Source organism: Molossus molossus, unplaced genomic scaffold (genome assembly GCF_014108415.1).
Source record: "Molossus molossus isolate mMolMol1 unplaced genomic scaffold, mMolMol1.p scaffold_m16_p_11, whole genome shotgun sequence".
Taxonomy (NCBI): domain Eukaryota; kingdom Metazoa; phylum Chordata; class Mammalia; order Chiroptera; family Molossidae; genus Molossus; species Molossus molossus.
Window position 1 is genome coordinate 78,897,588 of NW_023425346.1, and position 6,508 is coordinate 78,904,095.

Genomic DNA, 6,508 nt, shown 5'->3' on the forward strand with positions numbered 1-6,508 from the left:
ATCGAACCCAGGACTCTCTGATCCATGGGCCAACACTAACTGCTGAGCCAAACTGGCCTGGGCAAATTTCTATTGTCTTAAGCCACCCAGTTTGTGGTAAATGTTTAATAGCAGCCACAGGAAACTAGTTACACAGGTGTTAGTACCCAGAAGGAGAAAGAAAACAATCTCCATGGTGAGGACAGAGATTATTCAAAGGGGTGGGAAGGCAACCACTCGATGTGTATCTCTCAAAGCCAGGTCCTCTCTCCTCAGATGCCAGTTCCCAGAGGATTTGCTAGCTAGCTAGTTATTTATTTATTTTTATCCTCAACCGAGGACATTTTTGCATTCATCTTCAGATAGAGCGGGAGGGAGAGAAACATCGATGTGAAAGAGATTGGTTGCCTCCCGCACAAGCCTGACCAGGGCCAGGGACCAAACCGCAACAGAGGTACATGCTCTTGACCGGAATCGAACCCACTACTCTTTGGCCTGCAGGCTGACATTCTAACCACTGAGCGAAACCGGCCAGGGCGAGGATTTGCTTTTTAATAGCTCATTAAACTATATATGTGTTTTATGTGTCTTTCTGTATTTCACCATTTAAAAAATTATGCCCAAACTAGTGAAGCTCTTATCTCAAAGGTCTCTGCCTGTGTACAAAATCCTATAATCTCTTGACTGGGAAGGTGTGTTCCATTCCCTCAGTGAGGAAAGTGTGAGGGGGAAAAAGCTGAAGGATCGAAGAAGGCTGTCACGTTCGGGAAATGACAAATGCCTCTTGTTTACCCATTTGTTCAGGAAAGAATTACAAAGTTTCTAGATATATAGTGAAAGATGTATTTAGCAAGTGTCAGTGTCTGGCAGGTTTTGCTAAATGTTCACAAATTACACAAGCTGAGCAGCCTTAAATGTTGGTGAACAAAGATGGTGCTGGTAGGGGGTGGGATGGGCAGGGATGTGGGTTGTAGTCATACAAAGGTAAAATCTTGTGATCTGCTTTGAATTTCTAAAGTAAAAATAGCAGTAACTGTCAATCTTGTGTATATGACAAGACAATTTGCAATGACTCTTCCTAAGCCAGCACAGAACACTCCTAAATTGCAGCTAATTGTAATCCTAAGAAGATGTTTTTTGTTTCTTTTTTCTTGTATGTGCCCCTATCGGGAACTGAACCCGGGACTCTCTGGTCCGCAGGCCGACACGCCAACCGCTGAGCCAAACCGGCCAGGGCCTAACAAGATGTTTACCACCACCCCAGTGAAGCCCTAAAGAGAATATTATCGACTCAGAGGGCAAAAGAAAGTGTTAATATTTGTAAAATACCTTTGGAACTCAAATTCAGAGTTCAAACTGTATGAAAATACCCTTGGGTTATGAGGATACAGTTCCACTGCTAATAATTTTATATAAAGTTCATTTCCACCACATATTCTATGAAATTCATGTCATAAATTGCTTTCTTATTTCTTACATTTTTATAATTTATGTAACTCTGATTTCACTAGGCTATATTGTTAGGTGACACTATTGCCTTCAATAAAAATTAAAATTCCTTTTATTTAATTTCTTGACAATGGAATTAATTTCATATTAAGCCCTTCAAAAAGTATTGGTAAGTTATGTTCTTAACTGTTGTGACAAAGAAGCTTTTTTTTTTTTTTTTTTTTACAGATAGAGTGGGAGGGAGAGAGAGGAAGGGAGAGAGAGAGAGAAACATCGACGTGAAGGGACACATCGAGTGGCTGCCACCCGCACGACCAACCAGGGCCGGGGACAAACTGCAACCGAAGTACGTGCCCTTAGCGGGAACCGAACCCGGGCCTCTCCGGACCGCAGGCCGACGCTCTAACCGCTGAGCCAAACTGGCCAGGGCGAGAAGCTTTAATATTAGTATTGGTATTCTGTAATGTTTTTTTTTTTTAATCCTCACCCGAGGACATTTTTGCATTTATCTGCAGATAGAGCAGGAGGGAGAGAGGGGGGAAGAGAGAAACATGGATTAGAGAGACACATCAAGTGGTTGCCACCCACACGACCCCAACAGGGGCAGGGGCAAACTGCAACCAAGGTATTTGCCCCTAGTGGGAACCGAACCCGGGACTCTCTGGTCTGCAGGCCGACGCTCTAACCTCTGAGCATAACCAGCCAGGGCTTGTATTCTGTAATTTTATAGAAAGAATGTTCTTATCTTACACTGCTCTATTTCTTAGCTATCCAACTGTCATTGCTATAGCTAAAGAACCTACGAAATGAGGAAACTTGATATGAGGAAATACTTTAGGGTTGTCCGATAGATAGATAGATAGATAGATAGATAGATAGATAGATAGATAGATGCTGACATTTAATAATAATTAGTGAACAAATTCTAAGAAAAGACTTTGTAGATTAACCTCAAGAAAGACAAAATATTCCCCCATGTTCAGTCTTCCTATCCATCTCCTAGGAGCATCATTCAATTTTCCCTGCTGGAAGACCTCTAGCAGAATTCTCATGTCTTAAAGGTTAGAATTGCTTCACACACATTCCTAAACCAAGCACTGACAGAGAAGATAAAATAGCCATAACTGCCTTAGGCTAATTAAGATCCAAGGTACATGTCTTCCTAATACACAAAAAGATCTGGCGCTTTCCTGCCAGCAAAGAAGGGTTGTAGAACAGGCAATCCTCATCTGTGACATACAGTGATTTATCTTTTTGTTGTTGTTAATCCTCCCTGAGGATATTTTTCCATTGATTTTTAGATACAGTGGAAGGGAGAGAGGTACAGACAGAGAGAAATATCAATGTGAGAGAGACATATCGATTGGTTGCCTCCTGCAGGACCCCGACTGGGATAGGAATGAACCTGCAACCCAGGAATGTGTCCTTGATGGGAATCGAACCTGCGACCCTTCGGTCCTTGGGCCAAACTGGCCAGGGCTACAGTGATTTTTCTTGCAGTATATTTTATTTTCAGGCTAAAAGGCCAGCCCTTTGCACAATGTTCTAATGGTCAATGACACTGTCACCAACTCCTCTTTTATTATTTTTAATCCTCACCCGACAACATTTTTGCATTTATCTTGAAATAGAGTGGAAGGGAGAGAAGGAGGGAGAGAGAGAAACATAGATGTGAGAGAGACACATCGAGTGGCTGCCACCCACACAACCCCAACCAGGGCCGGGGACGAACTGCAACTGAGGTACGTGCCCTTAGCTGGAACCAAACCCGGGACACTCTGGTCCACGGGCTGACGCTGTAACCGCTGAGCCAAACTGGCCAGGACAAGACTTAATATATTTTTATCTGTGGTAGGCAGAATAATGGCCCCCTAAAAATGTCCATGTCCTAGTAGTGTCCAGAAACTGTGAATGTTAGGTAACATGGCAAAGGCTGCAGACTGAATTACAGTTGCTGAAACTGAAACAGAAACCCAATTCAAAACAAAAAGGACCTATTGGTTCACATAATCAGGCTGTGGGAAAGGGGAATGGAGCTGCATCAAGAAGGCCCAGAATCAAGACACCAAATCATCCCCCTGCCTTCATTGTGCCTTCTTCACTCAAACCAGATTAGTTTCCATAGCAGGGAACTTGGCCAACCATATATCTGGACTGAGCACTGTGACTGGGGATGAGATGCTAGAACAGCTCAAGTGTACCATGGGGAGAGACTTAGGGCATCAGCACAGACATGGGCTTTGGGAGAATGAGGCAGACAGAATGAGGCAGAAACCCCTAACTCAGCGATTTTCAGTGTGCCACAAGAACTTTTAAAGCATGCAATACCTGACTATTTAGTCAGGGGCACTGACCTCTTTTCTCTTAGTTTTTTTTTTTTTTTAATGAAAACAGCCCTGGCCCAGGAGTTCAGTTGGTTAAAGTGTTGTCCAGATGCCCCAGGGTTGTGGGTTTGATCCTTGGTTGGGGCACATGCAGGAGCCAACCGGTGAATGCATGAACAAGTGGAACAACAGATTGATGTTTCTCTCTCCCTTACTCTCAATCTCTAAAAAGCAAAAAAAAAAAAAAAAAAAAGACAACAGCCACTACAATAGTTGTCCAGTGTGAATGAATCAAAATTATACTTATTTTTTTTGTCAGATTGGCAAAACATATATTTTTTGGTGTGCCACAGAATTTTGGTAGTTTACGTGTGCCACAAGATGAAAAAGGTTGAAAATCACTGCCCTTGCTGCATCTACTATAACCTAAGAAATGAAGCTGTATTTACAATTTCAGACATTTTTCTGACTAATAAAAACAGGTGTTTTTGGTTGCTTTATGTGGGAGGAGGGCTGGGAGAGGAAAGGAAAAGTATTTGGGAAACAGACTATCTACTGCCAGCTGATCCAGCACCTAAACCGTGTCATATAAAGGGCAATTTCTTTTGCAGGCTGTATTACTCAGCTCAGGCTGCCATTACAAAATACCACAGACTGGGTGCCTTGAACTACAGGACCTTTCTCACACTTCTGGAGGCTGGTAGTCTGAGATCAGGGTGCCAGTATGGTCAGGTTCTGGTGCGGGCTCTCTCTCCGGCTTGCAGAGGGACACCTTCTCAATGTGTCCCTCACGGTGGTGAGAGAAAGCTCTCTGGTATCTCTTGTAAGGATATTAATCCTATCAGGATCAGGGCCCTACCTTTATGACCTCATTTAAACGTTTGTTTTTTTTTTTTTTTTTTCTATCCTCACCCGAGGACACTTTTTCATTCTTTGTTCAGATAGAGCAGGAGGGAGAGAGAGAGAGAGAAACATCGATGTGAAAGGGACACATCGAGTGGCTGCCACCCGCACAACCAACCAGGGCCGGGGACAAACTGCAACTGAGGTACATGCCCTTAGCAGGAACCGAACCCGGGTCTCTCCGGACCACAGGCCGACGCTCTAACCGCTGAGCCAAACCGGCCAGGGCTAAACGTTTGTTTTTAATTGATTTTAGAGACAGGAAAGAGAGAAACATCAATTGGTTGCTTTTCACGTGCACCCCGAGGATTGAACCCACGACCCGGGCATGTACCCTGACTAGGAATGGAACCAGTGACCATTGGGTGCATGGAATAATGCTCAACCAACTGAGCCACAATGGCCAGTGTATGACCTCATTTAACTTTAACACATGGGCCCTATCTCCAACTACATTTGCACTGGAAGTAAGGGCTTCAACCTATAAAATTTGGGGAACACAAGCATTCAGTCCATAGCACAACATATGTTTACATAAATGTGAAAACAATGGCTAATGTGCCTTTAAGCAAGTACCCTAGATGTTGATCCTGTTTCAGTTAAAGCTAAAAATTAAAAATAAGGAGACTTCCGGTCAACATGGCGGCGTAGGTAAACAGGATATTTTGTCCTCCCACAACCACATCAAAGTTACAACTAAACTACAGAACAACCATCATTCAAAACCGCCTGAAATCAAGCTGAATGGAAGTCCTACAACTACGGAATTAAAGTAGCAGCCACATCCAGACTGGGAGGAGGGGCAGAAGTACGAGGGCCGGTGGCGAGATGGGGTGGTCCCACACCCACGTGTGGCGGATAAAAATCAGGAGGACACCTCGGCTGGGAAGGTCCTTCCTGAGGACTGAGGGGGGTCCCCGTCCCACACCAGGTGCCCCACTCAGGGTTCCAGTGCCAGGAAGAGAATCCCCATCACTTCTGGCTGGAAAACCAGCAGGAACTGAGGCTCAGGGAAGCTGAAGCGGCTGGAGCCCCAGGCAGCTCCTTAAAGGGCCGGCGCACGAATTTATTGGACTCTCTCCCTCTAAGCTTGGAGGGGAGGCAGCTCGAGGGGCACCAGAGACATACAGGGAAGAACTGAGCTGTTTGGCACTGGAGCGAGGGCTGGAGAGGGGGTTCTCCGGGACAAACGTGCTGTAAGAGGCCTTTGTTCCTTTGATGAGCCCTTCCCTGGGGCGGCAGACAGCTGCCATATCTGGGACTCTAGCAACCTGGCTCACACTGGTAGCCCCGCCCTTCTGACTCCCTGAGAGGCCCTGTCCCACCCAACTTTCAGACCCACCCAAGCTGTTGCCACTTGCTTAACCATAGGATTGGCCTGTCTTGGATCCTGCTTCAGGTTTTTCCTAAATTTTTTCAAACGAGCAGCCTCTGGTCTCAGCTAGCCCCATACCGCTCGTACACAGAAAGAAACACAGGGAGGCAGCCAAAATGAGGAGACAAAGAAACAGGTCCCAAATGAAAGAACAGAACAAAACCCCAAGAAAAGAACTAAGCGAAATGGAGATAAGCAACCTAACAGATGCTGAGTTCAAAATACTGCTTATAAGGATACTCAATGAACTCAGTGAGAACCTCAGTGAACTTAGGGAGGGCCTCAAGAGCATAAAACAGGACCAATCAGAAATGATGGATGCACAGTCAGAATTGAAGGAGGCATTAACTGTGTAAAGAATAATTTACACAGCTTCAATAGTAGAGTACGTAAATCCAAGAAGCAAACCATCGATTTGGAATATAAGGAAGCAAAAAAAATGCCCAATCAACACAGCAAAAAGAAAAAAGAATCCCCA